This window comes from Anolis carolinensis, chromosome 4 (genome assembly GCF_035594765.1).
Source record: "Anolis carolinensis isolate JA03-04 chromosome 4, rAnoCar3.1.pri, whole genome shotgun sequence".
Classification (NCBI taxonomy): domain Eukaryota; kingdom Metazoa; phylum Chordata; class Lepidosauria; order Squamata; family Dactyloidae; genus Anolis; species Anolis carolinensis.
In genome coordinates, this window is record NC_085844.1 from 228666079 (window position 1) to 228693432 (window position 27354).

General features: G+C 41.4%; 1 protein-coding gene and 1 long non-coding RNA gene across 3 annotated transcripts in view; both read right to left on the bottom strand.

Annotated features, from left to right (window-relative positions):
• Nucleotides 1-27354, bottom strand: part of kcnb1 (potassium voltage-gated channel subfamily B member 1) — a 226329-nt gene that overhangs the window by 20629 nt on the left and 178346 nt on the right. The window lies entirely within an intron of this gene.
• On the bottom strand, nt 4704-10080 carry LOC134298502 (uncharacterized). Its single transcript, XR_010005609.1, has 2 exons — nt 4931-10080; nt 4704-4847 (listed from the first exon to the last, which is right to left on the bottom strand). It is a non-coding gene; the product is annotated as an uncharacterized LOC134298502 (long non-coding RNA).

Sequence of the window (27354 nt, forward strand, 5' to 3'; positions counted from 1 at the left end):
GTCAAACTCTATATAAGGTATCAGTGGTTAATCTACTCACACATAGTTTAATGACCCTTGAAGGTCTTCATCATCTGTAACCAGCTGCAATAAATCACTACTGACCGAGAGGTCATGAGTTCGAAGCCCGGATCGGGTTAAGCTCCCGACCATTAAATAGCCTGGCTTGCTGTTGACCTATGCAGCCCCAAAATACAGTTGCATCTGTCAAGTAGGGAAATTTAGGTACGCTTTATGCGGGAGGCTAATTTAACTAATTTATAACATCATAAAACTGCCAGCAAAACACTAGGAAAGGAATGAGGAAGTACAGCCACTAGTGGACAGTGAAGCAACAGCTCCCCCTGTGGCCGGAATCGTGAAGCTGGAAAAAAATGTTAAATGCCTCTGTGTCTGTCTATATATGTTGTTTGTCTGTTGGCATTGAATGTTTGCCATATATGTGTTCATTGTAATCCGCCCTGAGTCCCCTTCGGGGTGAGAAGGGTGGAATATAAATACTGTAATTAAATAAATAAATAAATAAGAATTGTCAGAAGAAAAGGATACAGTTTGGAAGGTAATGCAGTGGTGGGCAGGGGAAAAGATTAATTTATTCTTTACATTTTAATGCCCAAAGTCCTTTACCTGCTAATCTTCATTTTTTTTTAAATTCATAGAGTGGTTTGCCATTTTTATCTCCAATTTGATGGATGGGAACTCAGACTGTGATTTGGCCTGGGCCATATACTCAGCCTATGGAAAAGGATTTGAACTCAGCTCCAAATTTATCCCTCTCTATTACTTTTCTTCATCTACAAATGTGGAGTTCAAAAAGTACCAAATCCATCAGAGCAAATTTTACAGTAATTGGAAAAAATTGTGCTAAGGATATGTATTCCTTTGCTATAAAAGGAATTTTTCAAAGCCCTGTACTGAAGTGATTTGAGACATGATAGCCATGTACAAATATGTGAGGGGAAGTCATACGGAAGAGGGAGCAAGCTTGTTTTCTGCTGCCCTGCAGACTAGGACACGGAACAATGGCTTCAAACTACAGGAAAGGAGATTCCTCCTGAACATCAGGAAGAACTTCCTCACTGTGAGGGCTGTTCGGCAGTGGAACTCTCTCCCCCGGGCCGTGGTGGAGGCTCCTTCTTTGGAGGGTTTTAAGCAGAGGCTGGATGGCCATCTGTCGGGGGTGCTTTGAATGCGATTTCCTGCTTCTTGGTAGGGGGTTGGACAGGATGGCCCATGAGGTCTCTTCCAATTCTACCATTCTATGATTCTATGATTTTGATAGCTTTGATCTGTACGTAATATTTCACTCTCAGTTTACAATGTTCTTCCACCTGAAACTCATTTTTTTTAAAAAATGTGGTACCTTTTGGAAACTAACTCCACAAATAGTAATCAATAGTTAGAGGGTCTGCTGAACTAAAGCAGGAATGTAACAGATAAAACTACTAATCTGTCATTTCCAGGCAAACGTTAAAAGTGCTGTTGAGGAGTATAAAGCCCTGTATACTTCAAGTCCAGGTTATCTGAAGACCCTTACTCTTCCACAGAAATTTGTTTGCGTTTGGATATCTTCTGTAGAGGCCTGATCCCTGTTCTACAATTGGGGGGAAACTGGAGAGGACCTTTTCCGTGGTTGATCCCAGTCTCTGGAACTCCCTTCCCAGAGGGACTAAACTGGCAATCTACTTACATGAAAAGCCTTTTGTGTCAGCTGGCCTTTAAGAATGGCTTTTTGAGAGGAAAGGATTTAAAAATGTGCTGCACTGACTTTTTCCTTTCTATTTTCTTCACCGTTTTCAAATGTTATGATGGTTTAATTGATTTTAAACTTTTGTATCATGTATCATAACCCAGTGGCACAGTGGGTTAAAATGCTGAGCTTGCTGACTGAAAGGTTGGTGGTTCGAATTCAGGGAGCGAGGTGAGCTCCCGCTGTTAGCCCCAGCTTCTGCCAAACTAGCAGTCCGAAAACATGCACATGTGAGTAGATCAATAGGCACCACTCCGGGGAGAAGGTAGCAGTGCTCCATGCAGTCATGCCGGCCACATGACCTTGGAGGTGGCTACGGACGCCGGTTCTTTGGCTTAGAAATGGAGATGAGCACCAACCCCCAGAGTTGGACATGACTAGACTTAATGTCAGGGGGAAACCTTTACCTTTACTATCATGTATTGATCTGTGTCTCAGATTACAACTCTGGAGATCAGGTTTCAAAGGCACAATAGGCTTGGAAAGCCACTGGTTGGTCTTGGGCAAGTCACACTCTCTTAGCTTCAGAGAAAGCCAAACCCCCACAATCTTTCCAAGAAAACCCAGTGATAGATTCTGTAAGTCAGAACCATTGCCATAAGTCAGAAATTACTTCAGACAAAACAACAGCAACACAAAAACATCATGTTTCTATTAAATAGTTATTGAGTCTACTTTATCAAGGGGTCCTTGCTTCAAGAGAATTGCTATTGCTCTCTTGTTATCTTTTGATGAAGGAAGCATGTACTAGAGCTAGTCATTATGATTCTAGCCACAAAGATCATCATGGCTTTGAAGATCACAGTAAATACAGAGAGTGTCCCAGAAGACAAGCCAAAGAAACATAAGTGATGACTCTATCTATAGAAAAAATAAATAGAAAGAGCCCTATAACAAATTCCCTGGCAGAAATCATTTAGGAAAGTCTCCTCACAGCTAAGGACATCACAAGTATTTCAGGAGGACAGGAAATCATGGCAAAGTAAAGAAGCAGGCAAAGAGGTTAAAGCAAACTGAAATATCATCCAGTGACCCACGACTGAGGTAGAGTTGGAGGTGTCAATAATTTTGTTTCAGGTTGGGAAGGACTACAGAAGCCTTTGAAATGACTTGAAGGCACACAGCAGTAGCAGTAACATTGATGCTGTTAATTTCCAACTATGTTTGTTTTAACTGTTGGAATCTGGCTTGAGTCCCAAACTCAAATTTGGGGAAAAGATATAAAAGGAAAAAAGTTCTCTCTCCAGTTCATTATAGTTAGCCCCCCACATTTGCACAGGATCTCCATGAAAGTGAAAATTGCAAACAGACGTTGTTTTTGTTTTTTTTACCGGAGAGACCACCTCTTTAGGAATTTCTAGGTCTGCAGCCTGACTCAGTGGTCAATTTTTGGTGGAAGCTGACCAGAGAATCACATTGGAGGACATAGCAATTCCTAGAGGGGTATCTTGTCTCTAGGAATCTCTAGATCCTCCAGCATAACTGGAGGAAATTGATCACATAATCATACTGGAGGACCTAATGTTTCCAGTAGATAATATTTTAAATCAAATCTACAAATGACCAAATTCGCAAAAGTAAAAACTGCAGATATGGAGGCACGACTATATTGTCTACGTTGAACAGCAATCTCTCTCCATGGTTTTTGACTTGTGTGGTCCAGTTCGAGATGACTTCATACACAAAAAGCATATGCTCCTATCCCGAGTTATGCCCTTTCCCATCATTTAATACACTGCTGAGGATTTTGAACACATTGGAATCACTGAATGGTTTTCCAATGCATTTTAACTGTAAGTGCTAGGAAGTGTTTTCTTCCATTGACTGGACAGACCTAAAACAAGAAGTGAAACTGGCTAACATTAACTGCAGTAGTTGCCATCTTTTCTCCAGAGAAATCAACAGCCACTCCAAACTGCTGTATGGCTTTAGATTAACAGCCCAACCAAGATTAAGGTGTTTGGCAGGCAAGAGATGAAAAGCTAATGCCAAGTCACAGGCTCCTACTTCTCAGAATGGGGGACAATCTAAATTCCTCTATCAATCACTTAGGACATCTCTGCAGAGCTTTCAAGAAAGGGAAAAGTAATGGTAAGCTCTCATTCTTGTATCCAGTGGTTTCGTCTGAGTCAGCAGTCTCTTTAGCACAAGACAAGGTGCTGTTTTCTAGCATCAATAGTGATGAATCTTGTGCAAGAATTTACACTTGAAGAAACTCGTTCACCCTACCCCCGCATTAGTAAACAAACACACACACACACACACACACACACACACACACACACACACACACGATGCTGTAATATATATTCTTCTCTTCTGTTGGACGGAATAACAGACAGCCAATGGCCACTGTACTGAACAAATATAAATAAATGGAGCTCCCTCATTCTGGTAGAAAGGCAGCTTACAAATCCAATAATCATAAAACAGATAAAATAATAAATACGATCAACTCAGTGCTCTTAGTACAAAGATATTCCAAAGACTAGCAGTGCTAGCAGCACTGGTTACACTGAGTTGTTGAATATTTTCCCATTTGAGGACATGCAGACCTACTCTGTCACAGACAGAACGCCACCAGATAAGATTCAACACAGTTTATTAAAGATACAGAACCAAAAATGCCCGTAAAAGACAAAGGGCTAGGCAAAAACTCGCCTTCAATACGAAAAGATACTAAAAAACAGTTCAAAAGATAAACCGGATTAAACTCCCGTTTAATCCGGGTTAAACCAAAAATGCTTACTTCAGCCTGGCTCTTAAAACAAACAAAACTGGTAAACTAAGATTCAATGAAACATAAATAACTGGCAGCAGATTACTCTCTGCTACTCAACAGCTGTGGTTGATTAACTAAGTTGTTACTCCTCCGAGCAGCAAGCGAACTCCGGGTCCAAACACATCAATCAGGGCAGAAGCAGTCAGCGGGGTCCCAATCCGGTCCAAGGTCGAAGGCCAGGTACAGACGTCTTTAGTTCACCAGTTCCACCGATAATCACAGAAGGGATAGTCCAAGGTCGAAGTCAGTCAGTCAGTCCAGCGTCAATCCAGAGTAGGCAATTAATGTCCGTCAAAAAGACGACGGAGGTCCAAGCTATTAAGATTAAACACAAGTTGCACAGGAAAAGCCCACACAGTTCCTCCCGCCGTCTATGCCCAGTGTCCTTGGTAACTTACGTATTCAGCAAACGAATCACACCCGTCTTCAGGAAATTCCCAACAAGAGCCCAAGCGTTCGTCCAGATTACCTTGCCCAATGCAATTAGCCCTGGATTCTAGACCCCATTTTATGCCAGTTTACAACTCCTCATCGCTGTCAGCTGTTACCCTAATTCCAGGTGTCTCATCATCATCCTCCTCATCAGAGCTAAAACACCTTTGACTACGCCCCACAGCATCCCCAGCTGTGGATTCCGTCCCATCCCTCCAGCTCGTCCACGGGTCTAATCCTGCAACCCCCCAGTCGCCTCCCATACTATCATTGCCGGTGGCACCCAAATCCTCCCTCACACGAGTCCATTCCATATCATCCTTCTCTGAGCTAACCATCTCTTCCTCCATTCCCTCGGTAAAACCCTCAAAGGAGTCTTCATCAGTTGGTTCTGCAAATAAGTCCCGCAGCCGCTTCCTTTCTCGCTCCTCAAGAGAGTCTGACTCCCGAGGAGTCTTACGACTACGTCTCCCAGAATCGGAGCCATAAGGCTCAACCATAACATACTCTCTTACCGCAATGAGGAAAAGATATTGTGTGATTGCCAATGGATGCAATGTTACATAGTTAGATACAAACTATCTCAATCTATTAGTTTATTCACATGTAGCATTCATATGTTTGTGGATTATGGCATTCCAGACTGAAAGCTTTGAACACTAACAATGTAAAGCCATTCTGCCAATGACTTGTTTTTTTTCTCTCCTTAAAATTTTTCATGGGAAGAAAAAGACAGAAGAAGCTGGTGTGTGCATATAGGAGGAGAACAAAATCATGTAAAACTCCTATAAAATTCAGTAAATGGCAGGACAATGATAAGGATAATCAATACTGGCTGGCTGAGGTATTCTGAGAGTCGCAGTTGCAGGAGAAAAAACTTTCCAAAGCCCTAACTATGTTAGGGATTTGCATAGTACTACAGCAACAGTTATGGATGTACAACCATGTTTCTTGCAGTATGGCAACTCTCCGCAAAGAGCAGCTTTTATGTGCCTGTGTGTGAGAGGTATATTTGCACCCACACATGCACACAAATTGTCCTGTGTAGGAAATTATGAATGGTTAATCACTGGTGTGAATGCAGTACTTTCAGTTAGCTCTTGGTGTGAATCCAGCGGTTTCTGGATCTCTTAGTAGCTTTGGCTGAAATTAGAGACCTGGAGAGGTAAGAATGCACATTCCTTGGCCACTTCATTATTCTCTAGTTCCTTTCCTACCCAAGGGCCTAGGTCACTATCCTCCCTTTTCCATCATATTTCATAAAAAATTGGGGTGGAACATCCATACTACAGTCTCTCAAACTGTGTGTCTCCAGATGTTTTGTACTTCAGCTCCCATAACCCCTAACAGCTGGTAAGCTGGCTGGGGTTTTTGAGAGCGGATGTCCAAAACATCCCTAGGAACACAATTTGAGAAGCACCGACCTATACAGTACCATCCCTGTATCTGTGGAACCAATAGCCATGATTTTGTTTATCTATGTCCAACAAAATATGTTATCTCTAGGCATTTTCTAGGTTTCCATGCAAATTATTTGATATTCTTTAACCAGAAGTCCTTCATTTCAATAGGGTACAATATTATCCGTGGTTTTATTTATCTATGTGAAATCCAGGAATGCATATCTCACTGGGTTTGTACTATACTTGGTTCAGGGCATTCTGACAAACTTGGCTTAGATCAAGGAATGGATCCCCTGCCATCAGTTTACTTTCATCACGATAGCTTGATATTACTACATTCTTCTTCATGCTTGAATTCTGTAATGATGCCTGGGGCGTCAGTCACAAGTTTCTTTTTCTTCTCAGATCTGTAACTTTAAAGCATCTCTTTAGCATTGAAACATCAGAAAAACTGACATAAAAGCAGTACTGTACATAGTACATACGTATGTGTTTCACTTTCAAGTACAGTTAATCCATCTTTTTGTAAATACTACCTAAAGTATATGGTAACACAGTTAAGTATCTCTCTGGCAACTAAACATTTAATGAGAGAAGAAAATTGAGACCTGATCACAGATCTTTCTCTTCAAAATATGTCAACTAGCAGCTGCTTGGGGACACTGATTTAGATTGGATCACAGCACAGGGAAAGTGTTGTCTTCCTGAAGAAAACTGGCCATCAAAGATGTTTTTTACCCCATGCCTTTGTAAAACCTTCACATGTTTAAATTCCTTTCCAATCAGGAAAACAGTTTGGAAGAAGGGGTAATTACCAAGAGAATGACAGCAGATAAGTGGTTCATTCACCTTCCCCAAGTGTCTGATCCAAATCTCTCTCCCTCCCTCCTGTTTTTTTTTTTTTTTACTAATTTTAAAGATGTTGGAGATCCAATAAGAGGTCTCTATTAACTTGCCTGGTTAGACTGATTTATTATTAATATTATTGCTGGACACCTTATTATTTACCATACTTTTAAGAATTCAATTAATTTTGCAGCAAATGTGTTCTATTTTACTCATTAACACAAGATGCTAGAGACACAAAGAGGGCTTTCCTCTCCTCTCCATTTCAAACAGATTTGAAAATAGGGTTATTGTATGTCTTTCGGGCTGTGTGGCCATGTTCCAGAAGTATTCTCTCCTGACGTTTCGCCCACATCTATGGCAGGCATCCTCAGAGGTTGTGAGGTATGGATAAACTAAGTAAGGAAAGGATTTGAAAAGATTTGAAAATCCCTTCTGCTTGTTCCAAAAGCACATATGGAAAAACAGTCCTGGATGCATAACATAACACAAGAACTGCTGGCTTTTGCAAGATAGGGGTGAAGGAATGGTAGATTAAACAAGCTCCCTTTCTTGCATGCGCAATCCCCTTTTATGGGATCTTTCTGTACGCAGAAAGCCAGTGCATCCTGCATGTGTGGGTAGAGCAGATTCAGCGCTCTGCTGCCAAAAGCACAGGACTTTGCACATGAGGAAATGAGCCCAATCCAAACTTCTGTTCTCAGCAGTGTATAAATACTCACTCTTGAATTTTGTTGTTTTGCCATCTCTGCCTGATGAAGAACCATGTAAAGCTTTGAAAACTAGCATGACGTATTTTGCTCCTTTTCGTTGGCTCAGTGAAAGAATCAGTGCAGTGTGGACTTATTTTATTTTATTTTTTGGTATTCTTAGATCAAAATATTCGAGAGCACCAAATTTAATTGCAAACTACAGGATAAAGGTAAAGGTTTTCCCTGACGTTAAGTCCAGTCGTGACCGACTCTGGGGGTTGGTGCTCATCTCCATTTCTAAGCCGAAGAGCCGGCGTTGTCCGTAGACACCTCCAAGGTCATGTGGCCAGCATGACTGCAGGATACCAAAGTGGATTTTGTGTCATCAGATACCGGTACCGGGAACTGAGCTTTTTCTGATGCACACAAAGTAAACTTGATTTGTCTTTACCTTGTTTAACTGTTTCAAAACATTATTTAGTATTCCATACCTTCCAACATTCCACAGATGAAAACTATGATATGTGACAAAGCATCATCAGGGTGTGGTCAAGGTGGCAAAAACTTTTCACTTTTCTCTACAAGGAGTGTGTTGCACTTACTTAAGGATTGGCAAATAAAATTATGAGTTGATGAGGAATATGTTTTTGCATGAGGATGTTTTTCTGTCCAATTCAGTAAAACAAGCAACATCTATTGGCCACTCCTTGTTTTACAGTTCTTTGCAGCTATAATCAAAAGTTGTCACACTTCTTTTAATCTCTTACTTGGATACGATGGCTAGCATTGATTATACTCAAGGAGGAAGAAGCTATTGGGGCCGTTGTGGGGAAGATTAGACAAAAGTTTTATTGTAAGCCGCCCTGAGTCCCCTATTGGGTGAGAAGGGAGGGATACAAGTATTGTAATAAATAAAAATAATAAATAAAAAACAGAAAAACTAGGACAGGCTACAGAGGTTTGCTTTCGCCTGAGCCTGCTAGAAAAGCCAAAATTCCAACCTTCCTTTCCTCTCTCGCCTGCTGATTTAGGGTCCTTCCAGACAGACCCTATTTCCCAGGACCTGGTCTCAGGTTTTCTGCTTTAAACTGGATTATATGAGTCTGCACTGCCAGATAATCTGGGAGAAAACCTGGGATCAGATCCTGGGATATAGGGCCTTCTGGAAGGGCCCTTATTGAGTACAAACTGAAGAGTTGCGCTTTGAGCTCAGTTTGCAGCAAGTGAGGAAAGCTATGGACCAAAGGGAGAAGCAGTCTACATTGACAACTGCGAAGGTCAGCTGAATCAGTTCCATATAGCTCAGGAAATTTGCCCATGCCTGATGTAGCCAATCTGGGTTAATGTGAGGTAAAAGTTGCTTAACGGAGCATTGAACCACTTTAAGCAAAGTCACAGGTTGCTCTGAATTCTGCCCCAGAATCCCAAGCAACATGACTTTGGACCAATGTAAACAGTTGAGTCAGTTGGAGCCAAACCAAGGCAGTTTGAGGTTATGATACTCGGACCTAAGAGTACAGAGAAAAGTTTTTCAACCAGATTTTCCAAAACATTAGGATTCTGAGAGGCTACTATATGTTCCATGAGAGATTATGATTAAAACAAACAAATCAACATATACAGTAATACACAAATTTGAACTGCAAATAGAATAATTTTTATACAGGTTTTCTCAAACTCAAACATTATTTCAAGGGTTCCTCCAGGGTAAAGAAGTTGAGAAAGGCTGGAACAGAGATTTTCTTAAGAATCTGGCTGGAGTCTTGCTTCATGGTGGCCTATGTCCTTATACTTGTTAGATGCAAGTGCAGTTCTCAGAGGGAGAGGATTTGTAACTTAGGACACCTCCAGACTGATTGAAAAGCCCCAGATTTTATTCCTGTCTTTTCCAATTTTATACTGGGTGAAAATAAACAGACCTGGGGAGTTGGTGTAAAAAAGTTTCTGATTATACTGGGAGCTGACATAAAATGTGTCAAATCTCCAAAATATGTATGAATCTCCTAAATAAAATTAGAAAGGACATGCACAAAATCTGGGACTTTCCAGGTTTTCTTTAGGATGTAACCGTGCTATTATAAAGACTGGAAAGTCCCAGATTCCCCCCCCCCCTGTTCTTTCCAATTTTATTTTAGAGAACCATGTACATTTTATTTATCTCAGAATATTTTCTGTCAACTCAGAGACCTTTTTTATATCAACTCCTTGGATTGGTTACTTTAACCCAGTATAAAATCAGGAAGAACAGGAGCAAGATTTCTCAGGGTCTTCTGATGCATCCCTAATGTGAATGCATCCTTCAAAAGTAGAATCCAGACTTTACTGTCTATGTTTTATTTTTTCTTTTCTGTGGGAGTGGTGGGGTTAGGGCTTACTGTAGACTTACTCCAGCCTACATTTCCAAGCAAAACATAGGTTGTATCTACACTTTAGAATTACTGCAATTTGACAGACCTTTAACTGCTTTGGAATACTGGAAGTTGTAGTCTGGCGAGGCACGAGTATACTTTGGCAGAGAAAGCTAAAGACCTTGTAAAACTACAGCTCTCATAATTCAGTAGCATTCAGCCGTGGCACTTAAAACAGTGAAACTGCATCAAGTCTGAAGTGAACACCCTCAGATCTTCAGAACAGCATCAATTTATACTTGGAATCTCTTCTCCATATTGGAAATCATAGCTTTAAGGGCTAAGTGCATTATAATGATCTCAGATTGTTCTGAGCTGATACCAAACTGCATCACCCCGACAATGATGTAACCATAAATATCTCACATCCATATCAGCTTTCTAGACAGATTTGAATGAATGGGTATAACAATTTAGAGTGTATCTACACTATGGAATTAATGCAGTTTGAAACCACTTTAATTGTAATAATAATAATAATAATAATAATAATAATAATAATCCAGTATATACATCTCATTTTCTGTGTTATACTGTGTTTATGTGTATATCATAATAATAATAATAATAATAATAATAATAATAATAATAATAATAATAATAATAAGCTTTATTTGTATACCACCCCCTCTCCCTAAAGGGACTTGGGGCGGCTCATTCTATGGAAAACAGGAATTGTAGTTTTGCAAGGTCTTTAGCTTTCTTTGTCAGAGAATGCTGGTGCATCACCAAACTAGGAGACATGGTAGCACAATGGATTAAACCCTTGTGCCGGCTGGACTGCTGACCTAAAGATTGGGTTGCTCACCTGAAGGTTGCCGGTTCGAATCCGTGAGATGGATTGAGCTCCCGTCTGTCAGCTCTAGCTTGTGGGGATATGAGAGAAGTCTCCCAGGAGGATGGTAACACATCTGGGTGTCCCCTTGGCAACGTCTCTGTGGATAGCCAATTCTCTCACACCCGAAGCAACTTGCAGTATGTTCTCAAGTTGCTCCTGACACGATAAAAAAAACCGCACTACAAATCCCAGGATTCCATAGCTGAGTTATGGCAGTTAAAGTGATGTCAAATGGCATTGATTATACAATGTAGATGCACCTAAATCTTTTGAGAAAGGAGAAAGAGCAATTCATGTAGGAGGTTTCCCCTTTCGTGAGATTTCAGAATGTCCAAAGGAGCTGATGAACAAACTGGGCCACATCTAGTGACATAAATCCATCTACATCTCTCTAACTTGATTCTTTGCCTGTTCACTGTTATAGCTTGAAAAGTATTTACTTTCAAGACAACTCTGGCTGACCTTGCTATGAATTCATTAGTTCTGATCCTACCTCTTCAGGCAGCAGTTGAGAAAAGACCCCTTAAATTTATGGCACCTTTTGCACATTTTAGAGCTGTTATTATATCCCTCATTTGTTCATCAAAGGCTGTTAATCATAGGTCTTGTGCTTAGAATCCTTCTAATCACTATATTTCAGAGGAAGAAACTGGCAGCTCACCTTGCCTAAGAAAACTTGATAAAATTCATTGGACACTTTAAGTTGACAGGCAATTTGAAGGCACACACAATCTTTATTACCTTTTCCAGTACCTTCCACATATTTGGATCTAGATAGATGCTTTTCCCAAGCACAGTGCCCAACTCTCAACCCAGTATTCAAGGAGATCTTCAACAAATGTTCAGACAAGCTTGCTATGGTCTGTGATTTAGATAATATATTTCTATTAGATAATTTCAACATCACTTTTAGGGGTTCGGTTAGGGTGCATCCACACTGTAGAATTAATGTCATTTGACACTATTTTCACTGCCAAGGTTTAACATGATGGAATCCTGCAATCTGTAGTGTGCGGAGGCACCAGCAAAAACTACAACTTACATTATTCTATAGTACTGAGCAATGGCAATGAAAATGGAGTCTAGTCAAATAGTCAAACTAGTCAAACTAGATTATTTCTACAGTGTGTATACGCTCTTGCCAAATAATAATAGGATAGCATCTGTTAGTATCATATACATTGCAAGTCATTCTTATACCTATGTAGACTTTGCTCCCCCCATTTCCACAGATTTGGCATTCATAGATTCAACCATCCATAAACTGAAAATATTTTTTAAAAAACTCAAAAGCAACCCTTGATTTTGCCATTTAATATAAGGGACACAATATAATGGGACTTGAGCACCTACAGATTTTGGTATCCATGGGGTATCCTGGAATCAACCCCTTGTGAATAACAAAAGCACACTATATATGCAAATTTTATGAAAAGTGTTGTCCTCTTTCTTCAACAATGCATAAATAGCCACCATGGGCATGTAAGAGCAGAGTAAGAGACATAGAGTATGCAATATTACCCCCCCCCCCCACAAGCTGAACTGAATGTAAAGGATGGATTCTTTGCTGTTATAACTTTGCAACCCTATAATGTATATAGAAAACATATAGACTGATGTTTTCTAAGAATTTGTTTTCAAATGTACAAGTCAAAAAGAATGATCAAAAATGAGGAAAGTGGAGCAGGTTCTGGACAGTCCTCAAATTGACTTAGCAGAGGTCAATGGGAGTTCAGAGAGCTCAGAACAAATCTAGCGGCTCATTTCTGACTAACACACAGCCTATTTTCACAACCCTCCAAGGCATCACAGACATTGCTTGTATTGATGATGCATCAGAAGCATGTTTAATCACATGAAGCTAACAGCACATACCCCACTTTGTAGTAATGATGTTTACTATGTGCTGGTAGGCTGGCGCTGTCCAATTTCTAGGATGTACCAAAGATGCATTGCATATGTAAGGCTGCAGGCACTCTTGGTCAAAATCGGTCAGCATTGCTCATGGTAATAATGAGTCAGCACCAGACATGTTTCATTACTGTATCTGTGAAGGCTGTGTAAAGTCAAATATGAGCAAAGAATCTTACTTATGTATAACTAGGTACAAAATGTAACTTCCGTTATGATTTGTCTGCTGGGAGGGTTGTGAGACTCCACAGGTTGTACAGTGTGTGTTTGGTATCTGTTGGAATTTGATTCCAGGTCCCCCCATGGAAACCAAAAGCTGTGGGTGCTCAAATCTCACTGTATATAATGATGTAGGAAAATGGTATCCTTCATATAAAAATCGCAAAATCAAGGTTTGATTTTGGAATTTTTAGATCATTTAATCTATGGATACAGAGGGATTAACTGTATAAAGGTACAGTATAAAGGATAAAAATGATGTAAATAAATAAATAAAGGTAAGGAAAAAATCTGCCACTTTCTCTGCCTTTGCACCTGCTGAGTGCAGACAAGTTTTGTATTTTCAGTTTATTCCAAGTGAAGAAAGCTAAAGACAAAGGAAAATGGAAGGAGGAGGGAGAAACTGGGAAATTTAAAAAGGTGCTGAAGAAGTGGGACAACAGTGGGAAGTGCAGCTCTCTAAGATCAAGTGGTGAGTTGTTTATGATAAACCCTCTCATTGACCAGATTCAAACAAGCTCGCCACACTGACTTGTTGGCCTTACCGATTTCTCATCTGTTGCTAAAAGGCCCCATTTCCCCCCTGCCCTTCCAGATTGTTCAGTTGATCTGATCGATTCCACTCCGAGTACTAAGTACAGAACTCCATGCTCAATTAGCTCAGCAGGACGAGTTTGTACTCTGGTAAGGAAGAGGGCAAGTTTTGCCCTTCCCGGTCACAACAAGAAAAGGGAACTAAAGGCTGGTGAAGAACTAAGAATCTGTTGGAGGAAAGTTCTGCAATAGGCATGCTTTTAAGTTTCTCTATACGCTGTTGAGTATGCTCAATATTTCCAAGATTCAGAAGAAGCTAAAGTTCCTCTCACACCCTATGATCTACAGCAGCAAAGTGGGGGAGCAGGTAGGTTTTACACTTTCACCCCAATCCATTGACTCTGCTTAATATTGCTCAGACCCAGAAGAAGCTAAACCTTCACTCTCACACCACAATCTGTAGCAGCAAAACTGTGATTGAAGGCAGGTTTCAAAGCTCTTCTCTACCCCTCTGACTGTTTTTAATATCACTAGAATAGGAAGGAAGCTAAAACCCTCTCCTTCATCTGCAGCAGCAAAGCTGGAGTAGCAAGCAGGTCTTTAAATTTCACCTCAGCCCATTGACTTGCTGGATCTCATATAGTGGATATGATTCTCCCATAAAATTCAATTTCACGACCGTTCTTTTGGGGCTTAAGATGGTTTTCAAAAAACAGTTGTACCTAGACACTTCCAATTTGGAAACAACAGATGACCTAAGACAGTGGTTCTAAACCTGGGTCCCCAGATATTTTTGGCCTTTAACTCCCAGAAATCCCAACAGCTGGTAAACTGACTGGGATTACTGGGAGTTGTAGGCCAAAAACATCTGGGGACCCCAGATTGAGAACCACTGGCCCAGCAGGTGGAAAAATACAGTTTGCTTAATCTTTGTATATTCATTTTCTTGAGAAACTTGTTGGAAATGCTGCTTACAAATATTGGCTGACTTCCCATATTGCAATTATAGACTTATAACTCATAACTACAGATCTGTAACTGCTCCTTATTCAGTTACACTACCTATGTGTGATTGTGGCTCTATTGCCATCATTGTAAATGCCCCCAGAATCCCAAATTTTACTCAAGGGAGCCATTGATGGACATCAGTTTTGTTGGTGACTAAGGCACAGCAGGATGTTTCCAGCCCCCTTTCATGAACAAGCTAGGTGGCCAAAATCAGTCACAAAATCCTGTCATAATTTCTAATCATGCTGCAGATTGCTGGTGGAAGTCTGTGGGAAACATTATCCTGCTGCACCCCAATTGTTAACAAAATGTATCTCTGTCACTTGGGTTGGCTGCTGGCTATTAAAGGGGATTTGTGGGGTGGGGGATGGACCAGAAGATGATACTTAAGGCCCTTCCACACAGCCATATAACCCAGAATATCAAGGCAGATAATCCACAATATCTGCTTTGAACTGGATTATCTGAGTCCACGCTGACATATAATCCAGTTCAATGTGGATTTTATACAGCTGTGTGAAAGTGATCCATTAGTAATTAAGTCAATGATGTAGGACCCTGGCCCATCCTAATAAAGGAATAAATAAAAACTATGGATAATGTTTTTCAACTATTGTCACAATCTTCCTAACTCATCCCCCGGTGAATCATGGCTAGTGGCATTGCCTCACAGACCCATTGCCTCTTCCAAGACAACTGTAGTACAGAATTTTGCAAGTGTAGCGTGCATCTGCTTTTAAAAAAATGATTTGCTTTCATGTGAGGAAGCAATCAAGCTCATCAAGAAAGAGTCAGCAGAGAGCTCTATGAAACTGAGAAAAAAATGTATTCAAAAGTCTTGTTCCATCTCTAAGTAGTCCCCTACTGCAATGTTACATTTTGCTCCACTGCCTTTTGATCCCGAGTGGCAATTATCAATGAAAGATGTGAGATAATGAATAAACAGAGGAAAGGAGATGGTAAACAAACACACACAATCCCAGCTATCTTCCAGGCAACATGGGAATCGGATGATGTCAGTTTTGGTTTGTCTTTGCATTTTGCACTCTCCGTTTCAAATAGCTGAAGACTGCTACAGTGCTCTTAACACACAGCGACATGCCAGCAGGGGTCTCTTTGTGATTGAGTGGCATCAAAGCCCTATGTTTTACTGCACTGCAGTCAGTATCATTACAGCTGCCATTCTCTTTGCCTTTCTCTGACAAAATTAGCAACCACAGAGAGATCACTGCTAAACTCCAAGATTTTAGATAACTGTAAGATTATATGATTCACTAGAAAGGACAATAACACTTGGTTAGTTATCAGGCAGTAGGAAATGAGGAAGACCACACTCTAGATGGAGAGACACAATCAGGGAAGCCGTGATTGCCCAAGATATGAGTAGGACTATGTAGGATACAGTGACTTGGATCACTATAAGTTGTAATGGCAATAAAGTTTGAGGCAGCATCACAGAATTATAGAATGGGAAGAGACTGCAAGGGCCATCTAGTCCAACCCACTGCCATGAAGCACAATCAAAGTACCCCCAACAGATGGCCATCCAGCCTCTGTTTAAAAGCCTCCAAGGAAGGAGTTTCCACCAAGGCAGAGTTCCACTGTTGAAAAGCTGTTATGGGAGTTCTTCCTAATATTCAGGTGGAATCTCCTTTCCTGTCCAAGTCTACAGGGCAGCAGAAAACAAGCCCACTCCCTCTTCTTTATGACAGCCTTTCAACAATTTAAACAAGGTGATTTTGTCTCCTCTCAACCTTCTCTTCTTCAGGCTAAACAGACCCAACTCTTTCAGACACTCCTCATAGGCCATGGTCTCCAGACCTTTCATCATGTTGTTGCCCCTTTTGGACACCTTCCAGCTTGTCAAAATTCTCTTGAATTGACATGCCCAGAACTGGACACAGTACTCCAGGTGAGGTCTGACCAAACTGACCAGGTGGGGCCTGACCATTACTTCTCTTGATCTAGACCAGTGGTTCTCAACCTGCCCCCCCCCCCAGATGTTTTTGGCCTTTGACTCCCAAAAATCATAACAGCTGATAAACTGGCTGGGATTTCTGGGAGTTGTAAGTCAAAACACCTGAGGACCCCAGGTTGGGAAGCACTGATCTAGACACTATATTCATTTTGATGCAACCCAAAATCCCACTGGCTTTTTTAGCTGCTGCATCACATTGTTGGCTCATGTTCAACGTATTGTCTAAGACTCTGAGTTCTTTTTCACATGTACTGTTGTCAAGCCAGGCATCACCCATCCTCTATCTGTGCATTTCATTTTTTCTGCCTAAGTGTAGTATTTTTATTTATTTATTTATTTATTTATTTACAATATTTATATTCCGCCCTTCTCACCCCGAAGGGGACTCAGGGCGGATCACATTATATACATATAGAGCAAATATTCAATGCCCATATGCACATAGAACCAAGACAGAGGCAGACGCAGAGGCAATTTAACCCTCTCCTGAGGGGATGTTCGATTCTGGCTACAGGGGAGAGCAGCTGCTTCATCATCCACTTTGACGGCACTTCCTCATTCCAACGTTGTAAATTAGTTAAATTTGCCTCCCCACTTTATAAGTGGTACTTGATAGATGCAACTATCTTTTGGGTTGCTAGGTCAGCAATGAGCAGGGGCTATTTTTTATTTTTTAATTGATGGGTGCTCACCCCGCCATGGGCTGGCCTCGAACTCATGACCTTATGGTCAGAGTGATTTATTGCAGCAGGCTGCTCACCAGCCTGCACCACAGCCCAGCCCCCTTCTCCTTGTTGAAATTTATTTTGTCAGTTTTGGCCCAGCTGTCTAATCTGTTAAGGTTGATTTGAATTCTGATCCTGCCTCTAGAATCACCCCAATAGTCACTTCTTTCCAGGAACCAGGAACTAGGAAAACAGGAAGACTACATTACAGTTGGATTGACTTAGCTGATGAAATCACAGCCTTGAATCGACAAGACCTGACTGAGCAGGGCTGCTGATGACAGGCTGACTTGGAGAGCTCCCATTCATTGAATCACCAGAGGTTGACAGCAGTTAACAACAAACAAGAGTTGTAATCTAACTACCTTCACTGCGAAATGTTAGGCACATTTACTTGGAAGTTCCATAGTGCCAGAAGAAAAGTAGCAAAAGAAATAATTTTTCTGCCACATGTTCTCTGCTCCACAGGAGCTATCTGAAAGCTGCTTTTTCTGTCTATGAAATCCTAGTGGAAAAAGGTTCAATGGGCTGGGGAACATGGAGTAGAGAGACTGACCAGCAGAAGGGTTAAAAGCCTGTATTGCTTCTCAGGGACATCTCATGGCTTCCATGCCAGTGGTGTCATAAAGCCTTTATGTTTTATTCCAGATTTAATACTAACCCCCAAAGAGGGTCAGCACCTTGGACAGCTCCACTGGTGAAGAAGAAAAGCCAGAATGGGTTCACAGCATCTCTGACATGGAAGCCAGTGGCTGTCCCTGTGCTATTTCATTACAAATTCCTGCTTGCAGTCAGTGCTTGGTAATCTCCTGTACAGCTAGCTCTTAAATCAGAATTTTAATAATAACTTTATTCCCTGAGGAAGATACAACTCACATTATTTTAGGGACTGTCAGAATGAGAGAAGTGCAACTGTGTTCTACAGATAGATTACAGTAAGGGAGTGTGGGCCTTGAAATTGCAACCAACTTTTTTCACTTAGATGATAGGATGAGCAAGCATACATGTCAGCCAGACAGTCTTCCCCACTATGGGAAGATGTATGTAAACCTACTTCAATTAAAAGTCATTTTGACATTCACATCCACACAAAGTTGCCTATGCACAATCCCTGTACTTTTATCTCTCTCTCTCTCTCTCTCTCTCTCTCTCTCTCTCTCTCTCTTTTTTTTTTTTTTTTGCTGATGCAGCTCCTTTTGTGTTTTTTTTGTGATGCCTAAGTGGCCACATGAAATGTAAGTGACTGACATCTTCTGTTATTGTTGTGTGCCTTCCAAGTTCTTTGTGACTTATAGAGACCCCAAGATGACTCTATGATGGGGGGTGTTTTGGCAGGATTTGTTTGTTCAAAGGGGTCTTTGCCCTTTTTCTGATGACTTAACTCTTGCAGTGGGAAGAAAAACAAGTGATAGGACTCCATTCCTCAAAAAGCAAAACGCTAGTAATTGAGTATACTCTTAGAGCAGTGGTTCTCAACCTGTGGGTCCCCAGATGTTTTGGCCTTCAACTTCCAGAAATCCTAACAGCTGGTAAACTGGCTGGGATTTTTGGGAGTTGTAGGTTAAAATACCTGGGGACCCACAGGTTGAGAACCACTGTCTTAGATAATAATAGTTGTTCCATGTTAACTACATCATAAATATTCTACACTCATAGCAGTTAGATCACAAAGGCGTGGCTTTACACAAGAATGGTTAGTTTTGCCTGGCCAACAGCAGGTTCTTGGAGGCAAGCGACACATTTACCATATCAAGTTATCAATAGAGAAAAAGCACCCAGAACAGCTAGGACCACTTGTTCACATGTATCCTACATACAGAATAAAGAAACCTTCCAGGATGACCACAAGGGCATATTAGTAGACTACTGATGAGCAGAATGACTATGCACAGAAAATGGGCCAAACTATTTTCTAATTGCCTTCATGGGAAAATAGCTATTTTGTCAAAACTGGCAGTGGGTCAGAAAAGAGCGTTTTCAAATTACAAATTACATCAATGCCTATGCCAAGGAAAACCTCATATGCTCTGAAACTTTTCAAAGTGATTTTTCATTCTGTGCGTGCTGAATCCCAATCTCAAAAGAAGCCTTGAGAAAAACTATAAACAATATTATTGTAATAAAACAAGGACCCTGCAGTGCGGAAAACAAACTGCAGGGGGAGTCAACATTAGGCAGCTACTAGAGAAATTAAAAATAATCAAGATCTTATGCTTTTGGGGTATTGTTCTTGGTAATGGTGAAATTATAGCCTGTGCTTCTTGCTGATAACTACTTAATGTTTGGTTGCTACATTTTGTCTTTAAACCAGTAGGTTTTTACATAGAATTCATAAACCTTATCTACATTTTCATATACAGTAGAGTCTCACTTATCCAACGTAAACGGGCCGGCAGAACGTTGGATAAGCAAATATGTTGGATAATAAGGAGAGATTAAGGAAAAGCCTATTAAACATCAAATTAGGTTATGATTTTACAAATTAAGCACCAAAACATCATGTTATACAACAAATTTGGCAGAAAAAGTAGTTCAATACACAGTAATGCTATGTAGTAATTACTGTATTTACGAATTTAGCACCAAAATATCACGATGTATTGAAAATATTGACTACAAAAATGTGTTGGATAATCCAGAACATTGGATAAGCAAGTGTTGGATAAGTGAGACTCTACTGTATAATCCATAACAGTCTTCACTCAAAATAGCTGGGAATTTACCACTAGCATCTTACTTATACCCATCAAAGTTACTAGTTGTAAGGGGTTAATGTGCAAGAGCAGAAAATTCACATATTAAATATTATATTTTAGACTGATCATTCCTTATGCAGAATTCTAAAGTTCAAATTTTTCCAAAATTGTCCATATGGGTGGCTGAGATAGTAACACCATTGCTTTCTGCAAACTTTATTTCATACACAAAATTATTACAAATATTGTATAAAATTACTTTCAGGTTCGCAGTATAAGATGCATTTGAAACATAAATGAATTTTGTGTTTAGATTTGGGTGATCTAATTTTTTTGTCTGAACATCTTGGCTTAATTTATTGATGTTAGGTTTAATTTGATGTTAGGTTTTAACTGATGCTTTCATATATGGGGTTTTTCTGGGATTTTATGTCAGTATTTGTTTGTTTTATGGAGGCATTGAATGTTTACCATTGTACGTTGGAATCTACCCTGAGTGTCTTGGGTAGATAGGGCAGAATACAAATAAAGTTTTTTTTTAATTATTATTATTATTATTATTATTATTATTATTATTATTATTATGTACATATACACAAATACAGCCATTTTAAACATTTAAAAATCTGAAATTCAGAACACTTTTAGTACCAAGCCTTTCAGATATCTATACATATACAGTAGAGTCTCACTTATCCAACATAAACGGGCCGGCAGAATGTTGGATAAGCGAATATGATGGATAATAAGGAGGCATTAAGGAAAAGCCTATTAAACATCAAATTAGGTTATGATTTTACAAATTAAGCACCAAAACATCATGTTCGACAACAAATTAGAAAGAAAACGTAGTTCAATACGCAGTAATGCTATGTAGTAAATACTGTATTTACGAATTTAGCACCAAAATATCACAATATATTGAAAACATTGACTACAAAAATGCGTTGGATAATCCAGAACGTTGGATAAGCGAATGTTGGATAAGTGAGACTCTACTGTATATTGCACACATTCTGCCATCTTGGTAGCAGACAATATCCATGTTAGCCTTAAGTCACCCCTATGATATAGATGACATAGAAATTCCTAGAGAGACCATATTAATCAAATTTGTAAATGATCAAATCCACAAAAGTCAAACCTGCAAATATGGAGGGTTGACTGTGCAACAAATATTGGGGAGCCTCGTGTTGGAGAAATAACCTTTCAAATAATTCACAGCCAGTAGACCAATTGTTCAGCCTATCTAAATATATTTTGAAAAACTTGGGGAGGGGAGGATTGCAAGAATGAGTGCCTTTGGTTATATGATATATTCTTGAAAATAACAGTGTGTAAAGAGGAAATGCTGAAATCCAGCAGGTCACTAACTAATAACTATGGTATATCCAATGGGCAATACAGCAATAATACCATAGGGTTGATATGGACTAACTTTGGCCCTCCAGGTGTTTTGTACTTCAACTCCCACAATTCCTAACATTTGGAAGTTTCAGCTTTAAAGTCAGCATTAGATCATGAACATTTTAAACAAATTAGTTTGAAATGTGCCTCTTCTAGTTTAGGTCCATGTGGCTATTTCTGGCAGTGAGTAAATAAATGCCATATATACTCATGTATAAGTCTGGGGTGTGTTTTGGGACAAATATTATGGATTTTAGAAATGTATGGAACTTATAGTATGGCACCTGTATCTGTGGGAAATACATGTCTAAACTTACTGTGAGAACAAGAAGTAATAGATAATATCAAACCCTAGTGAAATGGGTGAAAGAGTTGAAATGGAGGAACTAAAAAAATGCCAACATGATTATATGGCAACCTCTGGTGGAACTATACCATAGAACCATCTGAAGAACCTAGAGACAATATATTTTGATATATTTGGGCATGTCAAACAGCAGCTATCAGTCCTATGGGTATGGAAATTGTACTATACTGCTAACTCCCTCCCTCTCCCTCTTTATGCAAGTATTTTTTGCAAGTACCCTAAGAACTCATGTGTAAGTCTAGAAATATTAGTCAAGAACCTCGGGTCAGTGTGAGTTCTATACCTTAGGTAAAGGTAAAGGTTTCCCCTGACGTTAAGTCCAATCGTGTCCAACTCTGGGGGTTGGTGCTCATCTCCATTTCTAAGCCGAAGAGCTGGTGTTGTCCATAGACACCTCCAAGGTTACGTGGCCAGCATGACTGCATGGAGTGCCGTTACCTTCCCGCCAGAGCGGTATCTATTGATCTACTCACATTTGCATGTTTTCAAACTGCTAGGTTGGCGGGAGCTAACAGCGGGCGGTCAATCTGCTCCCCGGATTCGAACCTGTGACCTTTCAGTCTGCAAATTCAGCAGCTCAACGCTTTAACACACTGCGCCACCAGGGGCTCCTCTATACCTTAACGCTTGTCAAAAAAGCCACCATTCCCTTCTCTGAGTAGATTGGTGAAAGGTAAGAACTTGGCCTGTCCTAGCAAAGCTTAAAAGAAGTACTGACCTCTTTTACTCTTTTGGCTTTTTGACTGCCTGAGCAGGGAAATGGCATTGGCACCCAGAGATGGCTGGCCTCCCGAGGCAGCATTGATGCTTTCCTTGCTCCTCGTAATGACCTTCAACATATCCATGGGTCATATAAAAATACATCATTTGGCCCCAAAATATGCCCTCGACTTATAGATGAGGTCGGCTAGTACAGTATATATCTGCTCATTGCTCATTAATTAAGAACCCATTCCATTCACTGGCAGCCTAGTCCTATGCCCACATGGAATGAAATGCTCCTTTTCACAACTCACTCTGGAGACATAGCTTTTGCCTGGGCAGACAGCTGGCTACTGGTACAAAAACATTAACGTGGTGGCTGACGCATCAGCTAAGATTTTACACCCGTTAGGTTTTAGCAGGCAGGACGTCACAGAGCCAGCTGACAGACACTGAAGGCGATATAGAAACACAGCGAACACAGTCCTCTCAAGCAGTACATCTACTTTTTGACCTTTCTAAGGAGAAAAAGAAATGCTGTTGCAAGAAGGAAGCAAACACACCTACATGGCAGCAAAAATTTACAAGATTCTGGGATGTTAATGGGGACATTAATATCCCAGCTATGTGTACATTGCAAGCATGGTCAGTTTACTCATTGCAGTTTCTTCAAAATAATCTGAAACTAGATTGTTTGACAGTGCTGTGAATTCAGTTCACCCTGCATCAGAGGCCTATATATCCCAAGGTTCCCTGGGAAAAGGAAATGCTTGTTAAGCAACATCAAGTCTCCATAGAGATAATAACCATATTTGACGTCAAAGTCACCTTGAGTTAACCTTGAAGGAAGGGCATTGCTGAAACACACTGCCAGGTTTCACTTTGAGCTTGCAACTCCTGCTTAACTTTAGATTGAGACTGTTCAAGATCCAAAGCTCAGTTTGAGAGCTGATTTCTTTAATGTGCCAGATTCAATTTCAAAGACCCAGAAAGGATAAGCAGCGGGAAAAGACAAGGAACAAGGGATAACATGTAAATGCCTCCCAGATACATCAAAAAATAAGTAAATAAAATTGAAACAAGGTGTGGCGTGGGAATAATAATGGAGTTAATAGCTGACAAACACTGTCTTGCCTGAAGCTCATAATTTATCTCCTGTGTTCTATTAATAGCCTACATAAATCTTTTAAATTGACAGTTCTTACTTTCCATCTGATTATAACACGATTACTATATTTAACAGTTTTTTTAGAGTTGATTTTTATTCTGGACCTCAGCTTGCAATGAAAAAAGAAGATAAAAGAAGAAGATAGATATTACTAACATGGAGATAGTTCAGAAAAATAATAATCCATAGCATTATGACTAGAGATGATAGGGACTGAAATGAAATAGGTATTAGCATAAAAATAAACCTCATTGGTGCTTGCTACCAGGTAACCAGAGATAAGGATGCAGCTCAAAGTAAATTATATACACACAGACATGATGCAAAGTGAATTGTGAATAGTAACAAATAGATCAGTCTTCAATTGTATTCACTGTACAGTAATATCATTTTAACTATCATGCTTGTATCCTTAGGAGTCCTGGCATTTGTAGTTTGATAAGGTATTGAAGAAAGCCAGTGTAGTGCAGTGGTTGGAGCACTGGATGGATGATGACCAGGGCCGGTCGGAGATAAATTTAAATATTAAGCGGGGGCGCTGAAAAGCGCCCCCTGCCGGCCCCGCCTCCTGCGCCCTGGCCCCGCCTCCCAACCAGCGTGCCCTGGCCCTGCCTCCCGCGCTGCGTGGGAGGCGGGGCCAGGGCACGCTGGGTGGAAGGCGGGGCCAGGGTTGGCCCCGCCTCCCATGCTATTCGCCCTGGCCCCGCCTCCCACGCAGCGTGGGAGGCGCGGCCAGGGTTGGAAAGAGGGAGGCTTCGCTGCCCGGGGAGGGGAGGAGGGATCGCCTCCTCCCCTCCCCGGGCGGCGAAAGAAGCAGGCTTCGCCGCCCGGGGAGGGGAGGAGGCGATCCCTCCTCCCCTCCCCGGGCGGCGAAAGAAGCAGGCTTCGCCGCCCGGGGAGGGGAGGAGGCGATCCCTCCTCCCCTCCCCGGGTGGCGAAAGAAGCAGGCTTCGCCGCCCGGGGAGGGAAGGAGGCGATCCCTCCTCCCCTCCCCGGGCGGCGAAAGAGGGAGCCACAAGGCCAGGGCGCACTGGTCGGGCGGCGGGGCACCGTCAGAGCGGTGCCCCACCTCCCTCCCAGCCTGACGGCGCCCCCCGGGACCTGCGCCCGAGGCGGCGGCGTCACTGGCCTCTATGGTGGGGCCGGCCCTGATGATGACCCTGGAGACCAGGTTTGAATCCCTGCTTGGCCATGGAAACCCACTGGGTGATCTTGGGCAACTCGCACTCTCTCAGCCTTAGAAGGCAAAGACACCCCTTCCACAATACAAATCTTTCCAAGAAAACCCAATGATGGATCTTCATTGGATTGCTATAAGTCAGATATGACTTAAAGACATCCAATAGCAACGAGGTAATTTTGAGTATTTGTGCATCGCTATCAAAGTGATCCTTTGAAGGGTCTAGGATTGGTTCAAAACCATTACCAAGAAAAACTACAGTGAGTAGTCATTTAAGTGTAATAATAATAATTCTCCAGATGTGATATAAAAAAACCTATGAGGTAGTGTACTCATAGTTAGCTCCTTGTAAGCTTACTTGTACTGTAATCTGATCATAATACTGTTAGGCAAGACAAACTGTGGAATGAATTACTAATGTATTGTCCATTGTGGGCACACCCCTGCATATTCCTGTCCTTTAATATTAATTCAGATGGATATTGGAACCAAGATTATTGGATGCAAGAGGCTTTCACAACTTGGATTCTTTCACCAAGGCTTGTAGGCAGAAAGGTATGTAAGTTATGAGTTCTGCATATGCTACTTCAGTTCTTATGTCCTTATACACATGGGACCAGTATCTGTAGTTTCATCTTCCCATATCCAAGAAAATATGCCCTCATTAGGAATTTTCTGGCTCTCCAGGTGATTCTATGTTATGCTTCCATCAGAAGTTAACAAAGTTTGCTGGAGATCACAACAAATTCACAGACAGGATACTTTTCTAGTAATTTTGAAAGTCCTCCAGTGAGACTCTATGTTAGTCTCTGTGGATGTTATTCATAATAACAGGATTCACTTTTAAAGGCTTTTAGAAAGCTGCAGTAATTTAGAAGGGTATTCCTTATGGCATACATCACACAAGGAACGGTTACCATTACTGTTAAGAATTTTTTTATGTGCCTTTAAGTCATTTCTGGCTCATGGCGACTCTAAGGTAGACCTATTATGTAATTTTATTGGCAAGATTTGCTAAGAAGGGGTTTGCCCTTGGCCTCCTCTGAGACTGAGATCATATGGCTCTCTCAAGGGCACTCAATGGGTTTCCATGGCCCAGTGGGATTTCAAATCTTTGTCTTCAGAGTCATAGCCTAATGTTCAAACCATTATACTGGAAATAAAGTCACATTGATTTGAACTGGATTTAGGATTCCACTATAGTATAGCTTCTCAGTTTCATGTTTGGAGTTAAATGGCTATAAAAATGGCAGGAGGGCTTAGCATTGCATTTTAAGAAGAAAGTATTCCCTCCCCAGAGTTTTATAATGTACATTGCTGTATACTATTACAGCATCCTTTGAAAAGGCTTTCCTACTGTATAAAGGGTCATTAACAGGACTTCCTGGCTTATCCAACTGTATATAGCAATGGTAATCTTATTACCTTTATCCTAATACGCCCTTTGCCACTCAGTAAAATGAACTTCTCAAGGAACCCTAGAAGCATAATTAAGCCTTTGAGCCTACTGTTCAGAAGTGTGGACTTGCCTTTTTGGCAATTTCCACTAATACAATAATGCACCGTGGAAATATGAACTGCATACAGGGCCGGTTGTTACTAGGCGGCCGCTGACGCGGCCGCCTCGGGCGCTGGCTGCTAGGGGCGCTGTCGAGGCGTCGACAGCGACCCGTAGCGCCACCGACGCCTCCGGTGTTGGCGCGGGCCCGCGGGGCTTCAATCCCCGCGCCCGCGCCAAGCACCTAGGCCATTTTGCCCTTAGTAACAAACTAAGGGCAAAAATGGCCTATCTGTGCTGTGCGCATGCGCACAGCCAGATAAGCCATTTTTGCCCTTAGTTTGTTACTAAGGGCAAAATGGCCTAGCTGTGCTGTGCGCACGCGCACAGCACAGCTAGGCCATTCGGGCCTGACTTCCTGGTCGCGGCCGGCGACCGCCCGGGCGATCGCCGGCCGCGACCAGGAAGTCAGGCCCGAATGGGCTATCTGCGCTGTGCCCGTGCGCACAGCGCAGATAGCCCATTCGGGCCTGACTTCCTGGTCGCGGCCGGCGATCGCCCGGGCGGTCGCCGGCCGCGACCAGGAAGTCAGGCCCGAATGGCCTAGCTGTGCTGTGCGCGTGCGCACAGCACAGCTAGGCCATTTTGCCCTTAGTAACAAACTAAGGGCAAAAATGGCTTATCTGGCTGTGCGCATGCGCACTGCCAGATAGGCCATTTTTGCCCTTAGTTTGTTGACTAAGGGCAAAATGGCCTAGCTGTGCTGTGCGCATGCGCACAGCACAGCTAGGCCATTCGGGCCTTACTTCC